This window comes from Vicugna pacos, chromosome 17 (assembly GCF_048564905.1).
Source record: "Vicugna pacos chromosome 17, VicPac4, whole genome shotgun sequence".
NCBI lineage: Eukaryota > Metazoa > Chordata > Mammalia > Artiodactyla > Camelidae > Vicugna > Vicugna pacos.
Window position 1 is genome coordinate 16460425 of NC_133003.1, and position 24674 is coordinate 16485098.

The window sequence follows — 24674 nt, forward strand, 5'->3', positions numbered from 1 at the left end:
TGGGTGAAGATGGAAGTGACCCTGGAGAGGACTGCTCCCCCTGTGCTTCTAGGAGCTGTCCCGTCTGGGGTCCCCATCATCACAGGGCCACCGTTTCACATCTCTTCCTTTCCTATCACTAATTTAAGCCATTTGGTTTACCCTCTGAAAACGTGCTCAAAGAAACTATCCTGGATGTCTTTTATGAATTAAATGTACAGTCTTGCTTACCGATTCCTGTCTAGTGTAAAATTTCCATTGTGTTTTCCGTTGAAAAGGTATAATGTCCGTGGTACTTACTTGGCGAAATGAAACAGAAAAGAACAGACAGTGAAACATCCTTCTTTCCCAGAGGGAGAAAGTGTGAATTAGAATCTAGGGAATTACAGATTTCTTTTTTTCCAAATTCATAACTTAGAAACCTTTGCATCTTCTTTCAGGGCAGTCACCCGCTTTGTAGCAGTTGGTTTGTGTCTGCAAATGCAGTGCAGGAGGATGGCCCTGCTAGGCTGACTTCTAGAGCTAACACTTAATCTTCAGCAGAACACAAAAACATTCACATTTGTCTTTTAAATGTGCTGTGGGTGATTTGGGGGGCCACTGGCTGACCTTGCTTCCCCCCGTTCCTCCTCATTAGATGTGTGGATAAATATTTATCACACAGGTTTTGACATGTCTTGTAAAATTCAGTTAAAATATATTCTTGAGATTCTTGACGTGAGATTGCGAGGAGATTGCGAGGCTCCAGTTCCAGGTGCTTGATGTATTTTTATCCTCCTAATTGGCTTTCATTCTGAATTTGAAACAGGTTTTTAATAATGTATCTAGTGTGTTCCTATTAGTCTTTGCCCACTTCAGACCGGTGTAGGAAGCTGGCAAGTAATAAATAAGAATGAAAAATGAAGGGTAATATTATTGAAGAATTGATCAGGGGTGCTTTCTCTATAGGGGCTTCAGAGCACTGACCCCAGCCACAAATAGCATTCCTAAGAGTGTTCCTTTAGATGCTAAGTTTTCATAATGGACTTACATTCATTTGTTTTACAAGTATCAGAGTGAGTGTCACTTCACACATGTTGTGTTCAAGGTTCTCTTCAGTGTGACTGGACCAGGGTTCAGGGGCAGTTGCTGGTGGAGGGACCAGACGTGGTCCTCTGCCCTCAGCACCCTGTTGGTCCCACTCAGACAAAGTCTGCTAGAGGGGCTTTCCTGGGGTTCATTGAGAGAGAGTGTTGGTTGCGCCTTGCAGGTGGGTTTGGATGGTCCCCCAGCCACAGGGTTCACTGGTGACTCTGGGACTTGTGGCCCAGAGAAAGTTTGTCTTTGTTCCCTGACCCCTGATCTCATGTGAACGTTGACAGACTTCAGCAAATCAGGCTGAGACGATCAAGAATGGAAACTGTAACTATAATGAGACCTGGAACAAATCACATTTCATAAATCTTGTATTAGTCAGGACTCTTCAGAAAAACAGAACCCAGAGGACGGAGCTAGCACCCATAGGACAGAGCTATATATATGAAATATGTATGACAGAAGTGTATAATTGTAACCGAGCAGGCCCTCGGGACCCTCCTGGAACAGAGCTCTCCCCCATATCCTCTGCTGTAGCTCCTCTCTGAACTACTCAGGTAATAGTATCTCATTTTATTTCCTGAGATTTTTAGATGCTGAAAACCATCACCAAAGGGAAGAAATTAACTACTTGACCATCATGAACACAGAGAATTGTGCACGAGCTGATCACACGACTCTCCTCTGCCCCCTGTCCTTACCTGGTTTTTAAATATGCTTTGCTGAAACCCTTCAGGGGACTTGGGGTTTTCTTGGGCGTGAGCCACCCCATTCTCCTTGCTCGGCCCTGCATTAAACCTTTCTCTGCTCCAGACTCCAACATTTCGGTTTGTTTGGCCTCACGGTGCATCGGGCACACAAACTTGCATTCGGCAACATTATGAGGAATTGGCTTACGTAATTATAGAGGCTGACAAGTCCCAGGATCTGTAGTTGGCAAGCTGGAGACCCAGGAGAACCAGTGGTGTAATTCCAGTCCACAGATCCACAGGCTCGCCATCCAAGGAAGAGCCAGTGTCTCAGTTTCAGTCCAAAGGCAGGAAGGGAAGGAGCTGATGGGCTGGAGGGCAGTCAGGCGGGAGGAATTCTGTCTTACTCGCAGGAGGCTCAGCCTCTTGGTTCCGTTCAGACCTTCCGTGGATTGGATGGAGGGGGATCTGCGTTACTCAGTCTGCTGATTTAAATCTTAATCTCATCCAAAAACACCCTCACAGAGACACCCAGAATAATGTTTGGGCAAATATCTGGGCACCTCGTGGCTCAGACAGGTTGACAGCCATCACCGATCCTGTCAAAGTTTGACACTGGCTGAGGAGTCGCTCTGTGCCTGGCTGACAGCCGGGCACTGCTCAGGGAACTCACTTTGTTCTCAGCACGACCCTGCCAGGTGGGTACTGTTATCACCTGAACCTTCAAGGAGGTGCCTAGTAGGGTGTCTTGTCCTCTCAGGTAAACCAGGCATCCTTGGGGTTTAGACCCAGCCATGTTGTCTTCTGACCCTATGTAACTTCCTGTGTTGTGGATTTTTCTCTTCTAATAATTTCATTTAATTAGGGGTTTTAAATGATAAAAATAACACGTGCAAATATTAAAACTTGAAATTGTGCCGAAGCATAGTCCACATAGAGTAACAGTCACCCTTCCACCTGTGTGGTTTAACTGATTTTTAAAAAATCATTCCAGGAGGGTTTAATGCACATAATTCTTTTTCTAAAACTATGCATATGGGACCATACTATATAGCCTAATCTGCATTAAAAAATCAACAGTATTACTTATGATTGTTTCATTACAATGCCTAGAATATTGCCTTCTTCTTCTTCCTCGTCCTCTTCTTCTTTTTCTTTTTTTAAATGGAGATACTGGGGATTGGACCCTGGACCCCATGTGTGCTAAGCATGGGCTCTACCACTGAGTCACCCCCCTCCCCCTTGCCTTATTGATTGAAATGGCTCCTTGGTCTCCCATTGTTTGACTGCATCATTACCATCTTCCGTTTATTTAAACCAGCGTTTCTCAGATTGAATGTTTCTTTTGTTATATACATACATTGTGTAATTTCTCCTTTATTAGTCGGAAATTAATAGGTAAGGAACCTTCCTAAACATATAATCTTAGAAGAACCAATGTAATGCTTACTGTAATGCGAAGGAGAAACTAAAATAAAATGATGGAGCCTGGGTTCCCATCATAGCTGTGTGGACCTGGCCTCACTGGGGTGCAGAGTGAGGCAGGCGCTGCCCCTGCAGGTATTATTGCTGTGCGGGTGGCAGCTCCAAGGACAACAGGACGTACCGACCACTCAACCGCCAAGAAAGAGCTGCTGTTTTCATCATCCCCCCTGGATGGCTGCTTTAAGTTGTTTCCAGTGTTTGCTTTTGCTCCAAGAAACAGCATGCTAGTGTGTGCATCTTTTGGGTCACTAACCCTACATGTCTGTAAACGCACGGGGAATGTGCATTTAGGATTTGGTTCTGTCACGACATGGCCTCTGGGGAGCTGTATCCTTTGAGTGCCAGCACCTGCGTGGGGGGTGGCCGTTTCTGGCAGTTTCTTGCCCACTCAGGGTATTGTCAGCCTTTTTCATCCTGACTAAACGCTCATGAAAAATGGTATTTCATCTTCTTTTGTTTGTTTTTAATTGTAAATGAGTCTGCGCCTCTTTTCTGTTCTGTTTTCTGCAAACAGCCTGTGTTTTGTCTTTCCTCATTTTTCTAGTGGGTTGTTGGCCTTTAAGAGGTATTCTTGCGATTTCTGTTGTGTGTACAGAGGCTAGGGCGGTGTGCTGGGTTGAGATTGCCTTATATTTCAGAAGAGGAAAATGTCTTGAAAATAGTTACACAGATTACTATTTAACTATGACGATGTTTGACATTCACAGAAGTACGAGGTGCTAAGAGATGGTATAAAGGGGATTTCTTTTTTTTTAATTTTTAAAATTTTAAAAAACTTTAAAAATGTTTTATTTAAAAAATTTGTTTATAATGAGGATTTCTGAAGTGGCATTTCCAAGAAGGCTTCTGTGATAAAGCAGTATTTAAGCAGAAATCTGAAGGTATGTAGGAGTTAGCAAGGAAGGAGGGAGGAAAGGAAAGAGCATTCCAAGCAGTGGAATTAGCATGAGCAAAGGCCCTGTGGTGGGCAGCTACTGTGATAATAGAAGCTAACATTGATGGAGCACTTACTGTGTGTTAGACACTGTCCTAAATGCCTTTTATGTCTAACTTCGTCTAATTCTCATGTGTTAGTTATCTATTGCTGTGTGATAAACTTCCCCAAATCTTGGCAGCTTAAAACAACAAACATCAATAGTCTCACATATTTCTGTGGATCTGGAGTTGGGAGTAGCTTAACTGTGTGGTTCTGTCTCAGGGTCCCTCATGATGTTGCCGTCAAAGTGAAAGCTTGCCCTGTGGAAAACAGCCTGGTAGTTTCTCAAAGGGTTAAACATACTAGTTACTGGATGACTTACCAGTTCTAAGCTTGGGTTTATACCCAAGAGAAATGAAAACATAAGTCCACACAAAACCATACACGTGAGCATTCTAAGCAGCATTATTCACAAGAGCCAAAAAGTGGAAGCCACCCAGATGTCTATCAACTGATGAATGAATAAACAACATGCAGTATATTCATGCCATGGAATATGGTTCAGGAATGAAGTACTGGTATAGGCTACAGCATGATGCCCCTCAAAAACAGTATGCGGGGTGAAAGCAGCTAGGCACACAAGATCATGTGTGAAATGCCTGGAAAAGGCAGATCCAGAGAGGCAGAAAGTAGGTGAGTGGTTGCCAGAGCCTGGGGGCAGGATTAATAGTTGTATGGTTTCTTTTTGGGGATGACGAAAATACTCTAAAATTAGGTATAATTGATGGTTACATGGTGGATATACTGAAGCCTCTGAATTGTACATTGAGGTGTACATCTGAATAAAGCTGTTACTTACAAACAGATAAAAGCTTGCCTGGGGCTGGAGGTCCACTTCCAAGATGAGTCACTCACATGCCTGGCAAGTTGGTGCTGACCCTTGGGAGGGGGGCGCCTGGGTTCCTCACCATATGGGCCTCTCCAGAGAGCCACTGGACAGTCTTCATGACGATGTGGCAGCTGGTTTCCAACAGACTGAGCAACTCAAGAGCCAGGACCAAGGTAGAAACTCCAGTGTTTTTTATGATCGAGTCTCAGAAGTCACATGGTCATAACCTTCATGTTCCTTTGGCCTCACAGGCCAGCCATGGTTCATCGTGGGTGGGAACCGTATGGGCAGATGAGGAAACTGGGCCCATCCCAGAGGCTAGCAGTCACACTGCACAGCATCTCTGTGAAGTGTGTCTTAGTGTTAGCTCCATTTCACACATGAGGAGACTAAGGCACAGAGAGCTTAAGTAATCTGTGCAGTGTCACACAGCTTACTAGTGGTAGAACCAGAGTCTGAATCTAGGCACTTTGTAGGCTCCACTTTCTTACCTGCTACCAGTACTTTATGAGCTTTGACTGTGATCCACAGTAAAAAAAAAAAAAAAAAAAAAAAAAAAAAACTCCATTTATGTCATAACTCAGCACACACATACATAGTCCTGTAATAGTCCTGCTAAATACCTCATCCTTATTACTTGGGAATCACTTGGATATTTTCTGTTTTATTTCTTTTAGGAATCAAATGGTAACTGTGAGTCACCAAATTGTTTTCCTGCCTCCTTGCTTGAAAAATTTTGCACTATACTATTTTGTCGCCATAGAAACTTTGAAAGACTTGAAATTTGGTGCTCCCCGTGCTTTGGTTCTCCCATAGTCAGTCCTGCTTCCCAGAGCTAACCCTTAGAAACACTGGCTAAAAAAGGGCACACTGTAAAGCATGCCAACGGTTTAAAGAAGGAACCTTGAGGGGTGCAGGGCTAGAGCTCAGTGGTGGAGTATGTGGTTAGCATGCGTGAGGCCCTGGATTCAATCCCAGTACCTCCATTAAAAATAAATAAATTAAATTTAAAAATTAAAATAAATAAATAAAATAAATACCTTCTTTAAAAAAGAATGAACCTTAAGTTTCCCCCCGCTTCAGATTCTCAGCCCTATATTTTTCCTTCTCAAACAAAGCACCATTTCCTGTGTGTCTTTTCTCTTCTTCTTTTTTTTTTTTTTAATGAAGGTACTGGGGATTGAACCCAAAACCTCATGCATGCTAAACATGCACTCTACAACTAAGCTATTATATCTCTCCCCGCCTCTTGTGTGTCTTTCTAAAAATATTCTGTGCATGTGTGTGTACACATATGTATGTTCCCTCTTCCACTTTAAAATTTTCTATAAATGGGAACATATGCTGAACATACTGTCTTGTGCCTTAATTTTTTTCTACTCAGTAATATATTGCCAGTGTGGAGACCTTTCTCTCTAGCTGTCATGCATCTGTCACCTTTTTGTTGACTGCATAGTACTCGTGGCACGGAAGGCCCACAGTTGATTTAATCAACCTTCCCCATTGACAGGCGTGTAGGTTTCCAGTAGTTTGCACATACAAACGGGGCTGCAGGGGCTATCACTGTTCCCACATATTTGAGCAAGTAAGTGATGAAAGTACTTGGGAGGAGAATTCTTAGAGTGGGGACTTGAGTTCTCACGGATGTGGCCAGACAGGTTATGTTTTTGTGTTGTTTAGATAAAGTGAGGATGTCAGGCCCACACCCCCTGCACCCCGGGGGTCAGCAGGCATCTCACTCTGGGCCACTGGAGGTGAGTCAGACAGCAGCACATGTGGTCTCAGTGCCTATTCCTGTGAGTGGGTAGAGGTTGAGCATCTTCCAGTAGATTCCTAGAAGAATTTTTATTTTCATTTTCTGTAATCTGAGATAAAGGCTTCTTAATGGTTTCTGTTTTTAGCTCGTGGAGGGAGTAGTTACTTGTAATTCTAAGTAGGATAGCTACTGTTAATACTTGCCCTCCTTTATTTAGTAACTGGGGAGAGGGTCTCCCTGTAGCACCTGCCTCAGTGGATTGCTGTGAGGATTAAATGAGTAAATGCATGCAGAGTACTTAACATGCTGTTGGCACTTAGTAGGTGTTCAGTTAATCAGTTTTCTTTGTTACTGTTGCCTGCCTATCTGTTTGTCTTTGTGTCTGTCTGTTTATCTGTCTGTCAGTCATCTGTCTATCTGCTTGTCTCACTATCCTGTGCACTCATCTGTTTATATTTGACCTGGAGAAAAGCTCTGGGATTCAGGTTGCTGGGTGAGTGGGCATGGTGTAAAGGGAGGGACAGCTGCCGACATAGTTCATTTAAACGCTGCCCTTGAGTTCACCTTCTTTTTCCAGGCCCCTTCCCCATCTTCTGTCTTCTTCATTGTCTCTGAGACTCTCCCGCAGCCCCTCCTCTATCTTTGGGGCTCCAGGCTGGTTCTCTTCTTGCTTCTGTCTACACGTCCCCTCCAACTCTCAGCACTGTGCTGATCTTTACCCTTGGGTGACCCTTGCCTCATTTCCCCCTCCCTTACCCATTTGGGTCCGTTCTTTCTTTTTACTCCTTGGCTGCCCTCCTCTGCTCACCTTGGTGAGACCCTGTGTTGCTTGCTCTGCAGGGAGGCAGGACTGGTGGAGGGATTCCCCCTGTCAGCTGGGAGGCCCTGGGAGTGGCCAGCCTCGAAGGCTTCAAAAGCTGTTGGGGAGGCAGAATTTGTTTCTCTGTCTGTCTAATGGGGATGATGGATTTATTTATTATTTATTTGTTTATTTCATTTTTCAGCTTTATTAGGTAGAATTGTTACAATGTGACTGCACATATACAATATATTGCATGTAAATACATATACATAATATACTGCACATATTTTTTTAATTAGTGATGGGTTTATTTGGGGGACCAAGTGATGTGTTTTTGTGAAAATACTTAGAAAATTCCAGAGCACTATGAGAAGTCCAGTAGAATCTTCTGCAGTGATGGAAATGTTCTCCATTAAAATGTCTCCATAGACTTTTAGGACATGACCTCTGCTTTAAAAGGAACTATCAGTTAATTGTAGAAGTGACTGGCATCTCTGCATCATTTATAAAAACAGATTTTAAAGTTTAAAGATTTATAAAGTTCCTGTTATATGATTTAATAATTGTCTCAAAAATTTCTTTGAAAACATTTTTTTGCCCCTTTTAAAAATGAAGGCACTGGGAATTGAACCCAGGACCTTGTGCATACCAAGCACAGGCTCTGCCATGGAGCTCTACCTCCCACCCCTTTGTCTCGAAAATGTCTTGATTGACTCTTGTGGTTTATGCTAGAACTGTTTCTCTTTCTGCTTGTGTATATACTTATTTTTATTAGATAATGAATTTTTTTGGTGTTTGGTTGGTTGGGAGGGTATGTGTCTCTTTTTGCTTTGGCTCCTAGGAAGCTCTGTTCTCTTAAGTTTTCATTGAGTAGCTATTTTGGTAAAACTCTGTCCTTTGCCTACTCCTGCCTCCCTCCCCTTGTATATAGTAAAGTATATAGCTTGTTCTTTTATGCTTCTTGTAACAGTTCTGTTGAAATCTTATTGGACCTACATGGGATTCAAGAGGAAATAAATGAACTTTGACCCCTGCCCTCTCTCAAGGGGCCATCTACTTGCTTCTGTGGGAAGTCCACCCTCCCCTCATATCTCAGCCTCAACAGACTCTGTCAGTATTCCTGAGGGAGAGGCAGTGTGGCTTTCTGGGGTTTGGGGCCTAATTCATGTCACCTTTGGGACATAGAGGTCTGGGTGTACTTTCGGCTACAGCATTTAGGTTGGGCAAGTCATCTAATCCCTGAGACTGATTGTTTCTTCATCTCTAAATTGGTTCTGACCATAGGAACCTCAGGGTTGATAGTCAGAGTGGTGATTTCCGTTAAGTGCCTAGTGTCAGGATGCATGCAAGAGCTTCAGTAAGATCAGTGGTTCTTTTTACTTAGGCTGCAGTGAAATTCCCAAGTTCTGCAAAGCTGCCTCCAATTAGCCTAGTTTCCCGAGGAATCTGGTACACACTCACCCATCGCCCTCATCTGGCTGGCTGTTGGCTGGATTTTGAATTCTCGAAGTGAGGATCCAGGCTTTGAATCACCTACTGGGTGTACCTCGGGCCTTATGGGATCACTGCTTATTTTGTGATAAGAGTCTTGAAATCGCCCAGATTTCTGTCCTGGAAAAGACGTGCTGGTGGGCGGCAGTCAGGGTGCACCCAGGGAAGGCTGCAGGGGTCGGACTTTTTAAACTGCAGTCACATTCTCAGGAGGGAGCAGCCTCAGTGCCGGGGCCAGCAGGCTGTCTGGCTCCAGAGGGCATGCTTGGAGAACTTTGCTTTTCAATTTTCCTTTCCTCCTTCCTTTTCTTTTTTCTTCCTCTCCCCACTCTGTGCCCCTCCTCCCCACCTCTTTCTTGCCCCTTCCGCTCGCTTTCCTCCCTTTTGCTGTCTGTCTCCCCTCCCCCTATTCCCTCCTCCCCCTTTCCCCTTCTTTCCCTGCTTTTCCCCACCCCCACTTCATAAAGGAAACAATTACTTTCTTTTTAAAAACATTTTACAACGAGGTGGATCTAGGCTGGCAAAGACTTGGAAAGCTTTGCTACCACCACGTTCAAAGAACTTAGGTAAAGACAACTGGTTTCAGGCCATGCTGAGTTCATGTTCATCAGTGCTTTTCTAGCAAGTGGAGGAGGTGAAGCTGGCCTCTGATAAGCTGTCCGTTGCCCGTTATGTCTGGGTAACAGGCTCCTGTGATAGCGAAGGGGCTTGGTAATGCTCATCGCGAAACACCAGGGTTTAGCTAGAAATGGGAAGATAAGTGGAAGGATTGCCCTGCCATCTATCTGTCTGTCCGTCTACCTGGTGAGCTCGCCGGTGAGGGGGTGGAGGGAAGAGGACCTACCTTGGCCCTCACCCTACCTGCCGTCCCTGTGCATGAGGTCTTGTGAATTCTTAGATGGAGGTAAATGGGCAGGGAGAGGAATGGAGTGAAAGCTGGGAGTTCTGGAGGTCTTCAGGAGGGAAGTGACCTCTGGGAGAGGAAGATAGAGGGAGGGAGAGCACACACGGAACCAGTCAGCGCCTCCTCTCGGCACCTGGAGGCTGCGCCCAGGCTGTGTTCCCCTAGTTGGCTGCGTGGCTGAAAGGCTGTTTCAGACCCTCTCCAGCTCATCTCACTTCCTGCCCTGGTACCCTGTGGAGGAAGAGACGGGGTACTGAGCGTGGTGAGCCTGGGAATCCACAGCATTCTAGGGCTCTCCATCCGCCCCATTGTGCTTTGTGATTTCCCCCAGTGCCCCGGGAGCCCAGCTGCAGGACAGAGTAAGGTGGACCACTTGTTTTGTGCAGAACTGGGTTTTGCCCTGTGGGTGCCATGGAAGTACCATAGTGGGAGGAAGGGCTGTGGCATTGAAGCCAGGTGGAAAGGGGTGATGGAAGCAACGTGGAGGGATCAAGGGGTGGGGGCTTGGGAGCTCTAAGGACGGGGTTGTGGTCAGGAAGGGAGGGGTCTGGATTACGAGAGTTCATAGGTAGCCTAGGGGTGGTTGGCAGAGGGGGAGCTCGAGGTCCAGTAGCTGAGAGGTTGGGGAGTTGGAGGGTGTCTAGCTCGGAGGTGGTGACAGCAGCGTGGTGATGGCTGGGCTTGGGGGATGATGACTGTGAGCCTGAGGCCATAGGCAGAGGGACCAGGCAGTGCACAGGTGAGCACAAGCGGGGGCAGCGTGTGTCTCAGGCGAGCAAGGATCTTTAAAGGGAGATGGAAGAAAATGAACTGGGCATGGCCGGGGGAGTCAGAGAATGTCCAGTCAAAGTGAGTCAGCTCAGAGTAAGATTCGAATCTTCATCTTCCAAGGAGTTTTCAGCCGTGGCTGGATTCTGGTCTCTGTGGTGGACCATGTGTGGGGGATGTTCTTCGTGGGAGAGAAGGAAGGTCTTGCTTCTTAATTGTTGGAAAGATGATGATGACGCAAAGCCACTGGGCATGGGGACCCTGACCTCCCTTCTCTAATCTTGGTAGGAATTCCCTTCTCACCCCCAACCGAGCACATTAGATTTCAGGGTATCTGGCACATGTAATTACACCTTTTTTTTTTTTTGTATTGGAAAAAAACCTCACAACAGACAACTCAGGTTGTTGTAATGGCAAGTTTGAACTCCATTACTCAGTACTATTTCAGCTCTGTTTCACCCTATGTAAGTAAGCATGTGTGGTGAGTAGAAATGGGAAGGGGCAAGTCTCAGTTTGAGAAAGGGCCTGGAAGCCTCCCTTTGTCCAGGACCTGGAGGAAGGGCGTGGGCTGCCTGGGTGCGGATGCAGCGCCACCTGGTGGCCTAGGGGAACACTGGCAACCGGAGTGGCAGCCTTAACCTTGAGACCAGATACCTGCCGCGTCCTGGGTTTGTGCCTTTTGAAAGGGGTTGGAGGTCTGTATTCTATGTCTATGAGTCTATTTCAGCTCTGTATTTATGCTTTGTTTGTTGTTTTTTGTTTAATTTTTTAGATTCCACATATGAGCGATCTCATATGGTATTTTTCTTTCTCTTTCTGGCTTACTTCACTTAGAATGACATTCTCCAGGAGCATCCATGTTGCTGCAAATGGTGTTATGTTGTCAGTTTTTATGGCTGAGTAGTATTCCATTGTATAAGTATACCACATCTTCTTTATCTAGTCATCTGTTGATGGACATTTAGGCTGTTTCCAGGGGGTGGGGGGTTGGAAGAGATAGACTGGGATTTCAAAATTGTAGAATAGATAAACAGGATTATACTGAATAGCACAGGGAAATATATACAAGATCTTATGGTAGCTCACAGAGAAAGGAATGTGACAATGAATATATATATGTTCATGTATAACTGAAAAATTGTGCTCTATACTGGAATTTGACACAACATTGTAAAATGATTATAAATCAATAAAAAATGTTAAAAAAAAAAGAAAAAAAGGAAAGGGATTGGAGGAAAGAGGAGTTAACTGTCTAGAGAGTCTGACGGGTAGGACCAGTGACTTTAGAAGTATAGAACAAAAGAAATCTGCCCCCTCCCTTCTCCTGCCTTGATCCATCTCACCTTTATTTTATTCTATCCCTGTCTGATATTTGCTAGAGTGACTTCCAGAAGTTGTTTTTGTAAGGAAGGTTGTTATGAAAGCCAAATGTGGCCGTGTCCTTCTTGCTTAGACTGCTTGTTAGGTGATCCTGATGGTGATGGAATTTCAGTCCTATGCAGTGAATTTTATCCTCTTGCTAACAGTAGATGTACTTCACATGATTTAAAACTGGGTATGTATTAGTCAGCTTTTGCTGTAGAGGTTCTGGGTAACAAACAACTTCCAAATCCACAGTGGCTATGGCAACACTTATACCTTGCTCCTGGGCACAAGTTACTGTGCCTGGACCACAGTTCAGGTCTGTTCCGCTTGTCTTATTTGAAGATTTGAGATGATGGGCAGCAGCTGGCTGGGGCCATTCTCTTCTGGCAGAGGACAGGAGGAGCTCAGGGGGACAGAATAACCACACAGGCACATTCAAAGCCTCTGGTTGGAGGTGCGGCAAGTGATGTCCATTCATATTCCAAGGGAAGTTCCAGGGCCCGGCTCGAGGTCATAGAGTTGCAAACTGATATTTCGTTCATAGTGAACCATGGCAAGGTGGGGAGGGAGGGAAGAATTGGGAACAAAATGAACAAATAGCCTGGATTCAGAAGACCCTCAGGTAGCAGGAGTGGCCTTGAATGGCTGAGGCGCATAGGTGGTCTTCAGGAAAGGCCATGGTGTTCATGACCTTCGCTTGCTCTCCAAGCTCTACGGGGCTTGGAGACTGACCAGGGGAAGGGTGTGGACCCCAGTGGCCTAGAGCAGGGGCTGGCAGACTTCTCCCTAAAGGGCCAGAGAGTAAGTATTTCAGGTTTGCGAGTTCTGTGGTTTCTGCTGTTGTAGCCAACAGCAGCTGCAGACGGTGCCTAAAGGCATGGGCGTTGCTGTGTGTGTTCCTATAAAATTTTTATTTATAAAAACAGGCAGGTGGCTGAATTTTACTGTGGACCATAGTTGGTGGACTCTTGGTCTAGACCTTCAAGCCCTGATCTGTATCAGGGCATCAACTTAACAATAAGAGAGAAATAATTTAGTTGGGAATCCAAAAAAAAAAAAATTCAGAAGGCTGCAATGAGTTCAAGAAATATAAGGTTGTAGTAAAGGGGAAACTTGTAAATTTTCACAGCCTAATGGTGCTGAGTGCCCCATCCACTCAGCACCATTAGGCTGTGAACAGTTGTTCCATGCGGTTGGATTCTCCAGGCAACCTGGGCTTGTTGTTTTGAAGCATGAAATCTCATTTTGCTTAACCTGTTTTCAGTAAAAATGTCTGTGAAGGGTATCAGAAGCTCCTTGGGCTTTCCAAGGATAGTGAGGAAGACGATTCGACCTTTGGGGAGGAGGGTTCAGATTTATTTTTCACGAACAGGGTTTGGTGGGAGATTTGGAGAAGTGCCCAAGGGCGGAAGGTGGGCCCAGCGACCTCAGATCACCGTTCCTTGTGGTTGCATTGTGTGTGTGTGAGTAACCACTTCGTGGAGAGAGAATTCACACACCATATAACTCACCCACTTACAGTGTATAATTTGATGGTTTTTAGTGTGTTCACAGCATTGTGTAATCATCACCACAGTCAATTTTAGAACATTCTCATCACTCCCAAAAGATACTCTGGGGCCTTCAGCTGTCACCCACCCATATACTCACATGTCCCCCAGCATGGCTGCATTGTTAATAAGCTTTCAGAAAGTCCCCACTTGATTTCCCCTGTCTGTATTTTTCTTGGCTGACACAGGCTCATTCCTGGCCTTGGAGAGCAGGGTCTGGAGAGGTCATCGTGCTAGTCAGGTGCACACCTCAGAGGCACTTGGACTGCTCCGGACACTTGTGTAACTTACCTGTGTCACCCGATGAGATAAATTTACAAGTTTCCCCTTTACTACAACCTTATATTTCTTGATTTGTATTCTGCTTCGTCGGACGTTGTCCTTTGTCACTTTCTACATTTTGAATTTACATTTGTGTTGGTTTGAAGCCTGGTTCAAGGAACACGGAATCATTTCAACCCAGGTTTTATTGTTTTCTCTCTTTTAACTGTTGATTATCAGGTTGTAGTGACATTTTGGGGGGATGAGTATGAAATCTTTTAATATCCAGATGATCTCATGTGGTGTTTTTGCAGAAGTAACCATTGTTCATGTTTAAAAACAGAATTTCCTGTTCAGGAAGTTAATTCAGATTAACAATAAAACAATTGACTGCCTTGAATGGCAGAGGCACAGGAGGTATTGTGGGTTCACAAAATTTTGTTCTATTAATAAAAGGAAGTTTCTGTGATTTGGCACATAATGTTTATCTCACAGGTATGCTAACTGACTTCCACTGTCTGCTGGTAAGGGCTGACTTCGGGGATGAGAGGAAAGATGGAAGGATGTGGACCCTGAACATCCTTTAGAGTCTAATCATAAATATTGGGTATAAATTTTTTTTAGAAAACAGAAAACAGATGTAAATGCAAAGAGTTAATAACTTGAAAAGAGGAAATTGGATCTGAACCCCCAGATTAGACCAACAAAACCTAAGAGATGGGAGGGAGATTAGTGAGCTGAAGTATAAGCAGGTTATCCTATTTTTTGCTTTGGACAATAAGAGAAATAGAGATTTACCTCTTAGTAATTTAAAGGTAACTACCTATATCAGATGAGCTTAGGCTTGGCTGCATAGAACAGTGTCTTGGCCCTTTTCTCACATAAAAGTTCAGAGGGAGGCTCTGCAGTGCTGCTGTAGCCCTGCTATCCTCAGGGGCCTGGGCTTCTCCTGTCCATCAGTTTTACCATACTTGTGGTTTCTATCCTTAAGGTCACCTCATGGTCTCAGAGGGCTGCTGAAGCTCCAGCTATCAGCTATCATGTCCACATTCCAAGCTGTTGGAAGGCAGCCTTTGGGAAAGCCTCACATACCACTGCTTAAATCTCAATGGCCAGAACCTGGCACTCTGGGTCACACATTGCTGCAAGGAAGGCTGAGAAATGTAGTCTTCCCATGGGGCTCAGGTCTTTGATACAAAGGAAAGTGGGAGAGTATGGGTGGTGGGAAACCACTAGTAGTATCTACCATGCCTCCTTGATGTGATATCATAAGATGTCATATCTTGAAGACAGGATGTGAACCTTCCAAATCAGTATTTCCTCAACTTTCACATCATGACCCTCAAGAAAATGATGGGGTTTGCATAACTCAGAGCTGGAAGCCACCCTGCATGCTGCCTGGCACCCTCCATTCCCAACACTGTTGCAGAACACTCTGCCCTAAATTACTGGAAAAGAAAGAATCTGGTGGCGCATATTCTGTAAAACAAAAGACAGCCAACTAATCAAACCTCAAGAGCGTGGAACCACCAGGAGACAGGACAGAAGTAAGATCCGTCATGTCTGCTGTGACCGCAATGCTTCCGTTAGAAGACACAGTCTCAGAATGGGTCAAAAGTGAAGCTTCGGCGATGTGCTGTGTTTCAGGAAATCTCTAAGCAAAGTACTCAAGAGAGTGAACATTGTGAAGAGGAGGGAAATTTAGAGAAAGGAGAGTTATAAGGAAGAATTCTTTAATCAGTGAGACCAGAGTGCCAGAGGCAGCATGAGTGGTGGGTCTAGACTCTGTTAGAAAACCAGGTCTGCTACTTAACTAACTGTGTGATGTGAGTGCAGATATTCTTCTGTGCCTTAGTTTCCCCTTCTGTGAAATGGGAATGATAAGCGTCTCCACTCTGAGGACTGTTAGGAGGACTAAATGAGTTAGTGGAGGTCAGTGCTTGGTGATGGTAGCACCCCATACATGTTTGCTGTCATTATTGCTGTTGTTTGTTATCATTATAAAAAGTCCAGCTGGATCCCTTCAAACCCAGTAAAAGCCAGGTTGTTCAAGGTAGTGTTAAAAATGAAACCATAAAAGTGGTGGACGTAAATGTTGCTGGATATTTTAATAACCTTGAGATGGAGAAGGCTGTCCTAAGTGTGACACAAAGATTAGGACAATACAGAAGATGATTGATCAGTTTGCCTCTAGACTGAGGGGAGGTTAAGACGTGCAAACTTGCACTTGCAAAATGAATGAGTCATGGGTACGAATACACAGCATGGGAAATACTATATAGTTAATAATTATGTAATGGCTTTGTATGGGGACAGGTTGTAACTAGACCTACCTTGATGATCATTTTGAAATAAATAGAAATATTGTATTACTGTGTGGTATAACAGGAACTAACAGTGCTGTAGGTCAATTATACTTCAAAAACAAACAGACTCATGGAGAAAGAGATCAGATTTGTGGTTACCAAAGGCAGGAGGTGGGTGGGGGGAGAACTGGACGAAGGCAGTCAGAAGGTAAAGACTCTAGTTACAAGATAAATAAGTACTAGGGATGTAATGTACAACATGCTAAATGTCGTTAACAGTGCTGTATGTTACACATGAAAGTTAAGAGAGTAAATCCTGAGTTTTCATCACATAAAAAATTTTTTTCTAGTTTAATTTTGCATCTATATGAACAGTGGATGTTCACTAAACTTCCTGTGATTATCTTCTTATGAGGTGTGTAAGTCAGTGTGCAGGACAGCTTGTACAGGGCTGTATGTCAATTATATCTCAGTAAAACTGGTGGAAAAAATTTGTCTGTATAAGAATTAAACCTTATACAGGCATTCTTGCTGTAACACAATACGAAAGACTGTGTTCTGCATAATTGGACACTAAAAGTAATAGGAGTTATTCAACACTGTAACCAGAACGCTAACAAAAACCATACCTGGGGAGGTCACATGAGTAGAGTAGCCCAGCCAGGCAGCTCCGTCCCTGTGGCTGTAGCCACACAAACATCCCGGCGGAAAGGCTGTGAGGCAGGCAGAATGAAGGGGGCTTGGAGCCCCTGAGGCTCCCGTCGAGGTGGGCACAGAGGAAGCGAAACCGTCTGCAAGCCTGTAGCATCTCTCAAAGGATGGAGCCCAGGGTGCAAGAGCTTACCTTAAATTTCTTTAAAATAGGGCAAAAGGGCTCTTGCACGTGCAGCACAAGATCCAAAGGGCTTTGTCCTTTTCATTGAAGATGGTAATTATTCTTACCATTGGGCTCCTATTGCTAATGAAAAATTATATGTGAATCAAATCAACGTCCATGCTGCGTAGCATTACTTCCCTCCTTCCAGTGGCATGTGAGCTCCTGATAGGGAGTCGAGTTGCAGAAGAGTAAGGCTGTGTAGGGGCACATATGACACCTGAGGGTGTTATAGACAGATGAGAAGCTGGGGGAGATAATTACAATATATTTGATAGAGAAAGAGCTTCTATAAAGCTCCTCTTCCTATCAATAATACTTGGACACCCCCAGAGATTAAAAAAAAACAAAAACAAAACAGAACATGTATGAGCAACCTATAAAAGAGCTACAAATGGCCAATATATCTGTGAAAAGATGTTGAATGTTATTAAGGAAAAAAATGCAAATAACAAAATATAGATTATATTGTTAACAAAAATAAACTTAGACAAATAATAAAAGCAAGACACCAGTGGTTGTTGATCAGATTGGCAAAGCTTAAAAAACAAAACCCATGCAGTGGGAAAGTGGGGGCACAGAAATTCTCATATACTCTTTGTGAAATATAAATTGATACACTAACTACAAGTCAGTTTGGTGATATGAATTCAAATTTTCTCCTCCATTTTCAGTTCTAAGAACTTGTCTTAAGGAAATAAATGAACAAATGTGGAGAGATCTGATAAAGAAGGATGTTTGTTTTTGTGTTCTTTAAATGCATGAGTGTGAAATGTTCATTAACAGGGGATTGGATAAATGAAATATGTTGTGGGTGGAAATGGAATATTACTTAACCCTTAAAAAGGAGATGGGCCAGAATTTATTGTCATGGAGGGATGTCTGTGACATATTGATAACATCATCAGTGAATTTTCCAAGGCATGTGGAGGGGAGAGAGAGAAAAACAAAGGAGATAGAAAAGGGATTTGCAAAGTGGTTTTGGAATTAAGGTCTGTGTCAAGTGCTTTTGTACCTTTTTCCTCCTCCTTTTAAATCCATGGCAAGCTTACCTGCGAAATTCTCTAAGGATATCTGATCCCATATCTGTGAAATAGTGGAAATGTGTGTTGGAAGGTTAATTTACACCAGTCTCTTTACTTTTTTGTTTGTTTCAAAGCATTTTTTTCATTTTTAATTTTTGAAATAATTTTAGACTTAGAGATATGTTGCAAATCTAGTACAGCTCAAACTTCCCAAATGTTCATATTTTACCACATGCGTTTTATCATTTCTTTCTGCCTCTTCCCACCTCCATCTTCTGAGAGGAAGTTGCAGATGTCATGATCCACGCTATCTTTAAAAATTCAGGGGACGTTTCCTAAAAACTTGCCCTTATACACCTGTAGGGTAATTTTCAAAATCAGAAATTTAGCGTTGACACAGTGCCGTTACCTAAAGTACAGAGCTTGTTCAGATTTTGTCAGTTGTCTCACTGATGTCCTTTATGATGGTTTCTCAACCATAGCACTGTTGACATTTTAAATCTGACACTTCTTCACCATGGGGGCTGTCCTGTGCATCGTGGGAGGTTTAGCAGTGTCCCTGCCTTTAACTCACTGGATGCCAGTAGCACCCCCTCCCAGGTGTGGCAACTAATAGTGTCTCTAGACGTGGTCAGATGCCCCTTACCAGCAAAGTCAGTGAGGATCGCTGCCTTATAGCAAAAACAAAACAAAACTTTTTTCTGTGTTCAGGATCCAGCCCAGGACCACATGGTGCATTTTGTTGTCCTGGCTTAGCTGTTGCCTTTTACAGGTGGATTGTGAACTCTGCCATCTGACAGGCAAGCCTTTGAGGCCCCAGGGAGTATTTTAGAGTAGAAGAGAGAATCACGGCTCGCCTTGGGCATTTCTGTGACCAGGAGCGGTGTCATTTTAGCACAAACCCTGGTCCCCTCCACATGTTCAGTGGAGGTCCTTGCGTCTCTGCTCGCTGTTGTGGGGTGTCAGTTTCCACAGCGTAAAAGGTGCCAATTAAACTAGATTCACCCCTCATTTCTTTCTGTAGCATTTATTGTGTCCACTCTGTACCCTGGGACCATTCTGGACATTTTATAAAAATGGAATCATGTAACATGTGGTCTTTTGTGACTGGCTTCTTCGCTGTGCATCATGTTTCACATTTCATCCATGTTGCGGCGAGTGTCAGTACTTCATTCCTTTTTATGACAGAATCACGTTCCATTGTCTGGCTAGACCACACTTTTCTGTGCTATACAGAAAGAAATTGTTTTTTAATCAATTTTTATATATTGTGGCTAACATTTGCAAATGTTACCCATTTTTTAAGTGTACAGTTCTGTGGTGTTAAGTACCTTCATATTGTGCATGTATCACCTCCATAAATCTCCAGAACTTTTTCATCTTCCCCTAAATGAAATGAAACACTTTGTTTATCCATTCATCAGTTGATAGTCATGGCGTTGTTTCCACCTTTTGGTTACTGTAAAGAGTGTTGCAAACATTTGTGTGCAAGTTTTTGTTTGAACACCTGTTTTCAGTCCTTCTGGGTATCAACCTGGGAGTGGAATTGCAGGGTCTTAGGGTGATTCTGGGTTGAACTTACTGAGAAACTGCCAAACTGTTTTCCAGAAGGGACAATTGAGAGTGACAGAGGGTGATATTAATAGTTACGCTGCAGGAGCAGTCATATCTTGGTTTGTCCTGGGCAAACCAAGAAGAATATGTGTCCTTATTCATCTCGAACTTCCTCTGCTCCCCTCCATCCCAGCGTCAGCCACTGTCCTCATAGTGTGTTCCAGCCCTTTGAATACTCTTCAGCTTTTACTCTCTGTGTATCTTCTTTTCTTGCTCCGGAGGTGCCCAAGTCCTCCAGTCTGAGAGATGGAAGGAGATCCCAAATTCAGTGGTCATCTTTTATTTATTTTTTTTAAAAATAATGGTAATATATACATAATCTAAAGTTTACAATTTTAGCCTTTTTTATTAAATTGAAGTATAGTCAGTTATAATGTGTCACTTTCTGGTGTACAACATCATGTCCCAGTCATGCATATACATACGTATGTTCGTTTTCATATTCTTTTTCATTAAAGGTATTGAATACAGTTCCTGTGCTATACAGAAAGAAATTGTTTTTTAATCCATTTTTATATATTGTGGCTAACATTTGCAAATGTTACCCATTTTTTAAGTGTACAGTGCTGTGGTGTTAAGTACCTTCATATTGTACATGTATCACCTCCATAAATCTCCAGAACTTTTTCATCTTCCCCTAAATGAAACTGTACCCTTGAAACACAAATTCCCTGTTCCCCCTCCCTCCATCCCCTGGCAGCCACCCTTCTACATTCTGTCTCTGAATTTGACTCCTCCAGTGATCTCCTATGAGAGGAATCACACAGTGTTTGTCCTTTTGTGCCTGGCTTATGTCCCTTGGCATAATGCCTTTAAGGTTTATTCATATTGATGCCTATGTCAGAATTTCCTTCCTTTTTAAGGCTGAATAATATTCCACTCTACGTACGTATGTACCACATTCTGTTATCTGTTCATCCACTGATGGACACTTGGGGTGCTTCTGCTTTTTGCCTGTTGTAATACTGGTACCGTGAACGTGGTATACAGATATCTGGTCAAGTCCCTGCTTTTACTTATTTTGGCGATATACCCAGAAGTGGACTTACTGGATCCTGTGGTAATTCTGTGTTTAACTTTTCAAGGAACCTGGCTATGCGTGTTTTTAACTTTATCAGATACACTGTAAACATGCTTACGTATTTTGCACGTCAGATATTTTTGGATTCCTTTCTTATATTTAATCTCACTTGTAAGATTACTGGTTTGAGGGTCATGACAGAATTTTGCTTCTCCAAACATGCTGTCATACTGTTTACTGCAAGTGTTCTGATTTCCACCAGCTCCATCTGTCTCAACACTTAATTCAGCTGTGAGCCACTTTAATTACAGTCATACTGACATTGGCTATTTTCATGTGAAAAAAGTTCCTGCAGGTAATTTAATAATTATAAGATAGATAACAGTACACACTCTTAAAAGAAATTATGAAGAAAATTGGAAAATTATGAAGAAAATTGGAAGAAAAGTGGGTTTTTTAAATTTATTTCCTAGTAAAATAAATTCCAGTGAACAGAAGTAAACCCCCCTACCCTGCAGTTTTTTGAGCATCTTCCTGGAGGACGATGCTCTTAAAACTCTTAAAATTAACATAGTAAACTCTTAAAATTAGCACATGTTTTTTTCCTTTTAAATTAACACATGCTTTTTTCCTTTTAAAATAACATTTCTGTACAGCTCTGGCTTTATGTGCTTGGGTTAGAATCAGTCTAACCAGTAATATGTATCACCTGCTTTTGTAGATTTCTATGCAGTGCCCATTGGAGTCAGTATTTCTGGAAAACACTGCCTTTGGTTTTGACATTCTGGGGCTTCCGTAGCAGGGTCCTTCTGGCTTTGCTTTGTTCTGCCTCGTCCTGCCCTCTTGTTGCCCAACATGCTGGCATGTCCCCATGGACAGGGCACATTCAGTTGCTCCACATGGCACTTGAGCCTCGTGTCAGAGACCCTGCTTCTGAAGGCAGCCACTGGGCAGGTCACCATCTCCACCTGGGCACTGTCGGGTGTGTGTCACGGGAGTTGGTGTCATGTGTGATCAGGCAACAGCTCTGAACCTGACACCCCGTCTACATGGAACTGAACCAGGGTCATTATTGAGCCTTCTTCCTAGAAAGAGTGGCTCTGGTGGCAGTTAAGGCCACGGCCACCCAGTGTCAGGTTCTGTTTCTGTCTCCGAAATCCTTGTGTCCTTGGCCATTTCTTTCTGCTTGCCCTTCCCCCTCCTGGAGACCGTGGTTACTGCTCACAGCTCAGTGGAGCCAGCCAGCAGGGAAGAGAAAAAGCCTTGTCCCTGTCCCTGTGGGGCTGGCACGTGAGGAGGTGAGCTCAGGATAGGGGACAGGAGGGCATCAGAGGTCCTGGTGTTGAGCCCCAGCACTGCTCAGCTGCAAGACCACGCTCGAGTCCCTGAACCTCTGGCGGGGCCTCAGTGTCCCCCGTCTGTAAACAGAAGGAGTGGGAGAGGCTGGCTCAGGGGTGAGCTCACACCGGCCCTGGGAGGAGTCTGGGAAGCCTTGTGTGGAGGCGGGGAGAGGGCAGCTGTGTGGGGGGTATGGTGGGGAGACCGCCTTGCCCTTTTGCCCTGTTTAAATATTGAGCCACAGGTCTTATTATATAGTACTGACTTTTTTTTAGAAAGCAAATTTAATTAATTAAAACCACAAGGGGCTGTCACTCAAAATGTGACTGGCCAGATTTCTTGGAGGACTTGCCAGTTCCCGGGTCCCACCCTCATGGACCCTCATGCCTGCGGTCTGGGCTGGAGCCGCAGGTGCATCTAAAGACAGGGTTATAGAAGCCCAGGCTTTGCTGTGTGCTGCTGGCTGCCAGTGGCACCATCAGCCCAGGCTTGGTTCTCGGGAGGGTTCCTCAGTTCTGCTGAAATGCCCGCCAATGAGTGAAGGGAGGAGAAATGCTTTCTCGTAGGTTCCTTCCCCAGTGGCTTCTTTCAAGAAGCCACAGACCTGGGGAGCGAGTCGTGTGTGGATTAGGGTTGGGGGGGTGGGGGTGCGGTGCGCTCAGCCATGTCCTCGTGGGGTGACTGGGACTCCTCATGGAACCTTTGGGACCTGGGTGTCCTCGTTTGTGAATGTGTTCCTGGTGGTCACTCCGCCCTGCCTGCGGGCGCTCTGTGTCGTTCCACAGAACGTTTGCTGAGCACTTACTGGTTCCCGGGCAGGGCGCTGGGCGGGCAGTGGAGAAGGTCAGCCTCCTCCCGGTGGCACTGCGGCTTCCTGAGGCTCCTGGTGTGGGGGCCTTGACGCGAGCTGTGCCCCAGTCTTGGGTCTGTTGCCGGCTGCTCTGAGACATTTGACCACGTCTTAAGCCTCTCTGACTGCAGTGTCCTCTTCCAGTAAATGAGGTGATGGAGCCAGTAACTGTTAGGTCTAGTGATCCCTTTGTAGTTTGTGAAATCACAACCTTTGTGATGTTCTAGAGGGTGACGACTAACCCTCAGTTCCTGGATGATGCTTAGGTAAGGCTCTACGTGACCCTACGATAGAGAAGAATTTTCCAGATGAATGTCTGTCTGGCAGACTCCTGTTACGAAGTATCACGTGTGTCCACAGTATGGCCTGTGTCTGAGTCTCTGAGTCTGTGCCCTTTAATCCTAATAACTCAAGAAAAATGCATTGCTTCCAAGTCTGTACAGAGTGATTGGCCAGTGGCCGAGTAGGTGAGCAGTCTTGTCTTGTGAAGACATTTAAAACACAGCTCTACTAAGAAAGAAAGGAAGGGAGAAAGAGAAGAAGGGAGGGAGGAAGGAAGGAAAGAAGAGAAAGGAAGGAAGGAAGGAAGGAAGGAAGGAAGGAAGGAAGGAAGGAAGGAAGGAAGGAAGGAAGGAAGGAAGGAAGGAAGGAAAACATGGCTGTGAGTTTGCAGTCGCTGCCGAGGGTAATGGGTGATGAGAGGCCTACTGCCCCAGCCGGGACTTCCTCAGGCACAGGCTGGGGTCACGCTCCTCACCCACCACCCTTGTGGTCAACCAGAAACTTGGTGGGTAGAGAAAAGGTTGGGATCAGGAGGAAGAAAATGAAAAAAGATGGGCTTTTGGGACATGGCCAGTCCTGATGAGCAGTCTTGAGCCTTCTCCTGAGGCCCAGTGTGAGACACCAGGCTGGGAAGTCCCAGTGTGCAAGCTGAAGGCATGTGTGTTTAATTTGGCCCTCGGGTATTTACAGAATTCTAAACTAGCGTCCAACAGAAAAATATGGATCCCTGGCCTCTCAGAAGGAGACGGCAGATCCAAGTGCTGGGGGGCCTCCGCTGTGGAGGCAGGATGTTCTTGGGGTGGCGGCCGCCCCGAGACACAGCTCTTCTTGGTCTGGTGGCTCAGAGACATTTCAGGTAGAAAGAGCTTTTCTGCAACCTGATGCCTCTTCTACATGTGGAGAAACTGAGTCCCAGACAAACCAAGATGTGACTTGCAGGGTGACGTGGGGACACTGGGGTCAGAGCCAGAGGTGAAGGAACCCGCTCTCCATACTATAGGAGCAGCGCCCTGGCTGCACCCCGGGCCTGTCGCACCTGCCAGCAGGGGGCAGTCGTGGTGCTGGCTGCCTCTTTCCCCCTTTCCTGTGCTCTTCTGTCGCTGTCTTCCTCTGATTTTTGCTGCTCTTGCCAAGCTTTTCCTCTTTATCTGGCCCTGGACTGTCTCCCTGCCTCTCTGCTTCCCTCTCCCCCTCCCTCTGCCATTTTTCCAAAATCTCCTAGAACCTGGGGGAATGTTCAGGATACTGTCCTCCGCTCCCTTGCGGCCTCTGTTCTCCTGGGCCCAGCGCCCTCAGCTCTGGTGTGTAGGCAGAAGGCCCAGAAGCCCCCAGGAGATAACCCAGTCCATGTGGGGACGGCCACCGCTCAGAGCCTGTAGCTGTGCTGTCCTAGATACACTGACTTCTTCCAAGAGGACAGGAGTCTGCATTTTCA

General features: G+C 44.8%; 1 protein-coding gene across 11 annotated transcripts in view; it reads left to right on the forward strand.

Annotated features, from left to right (window-relative positions):
* Positions 1-24674, forward strand: part of TRAK1 (trafficking kinesin protein 1) — a 201147-nt gene that overhangs the window by 89719 nt on the left and 86754 nt on the right. The window lies entirely within an intron of this gene.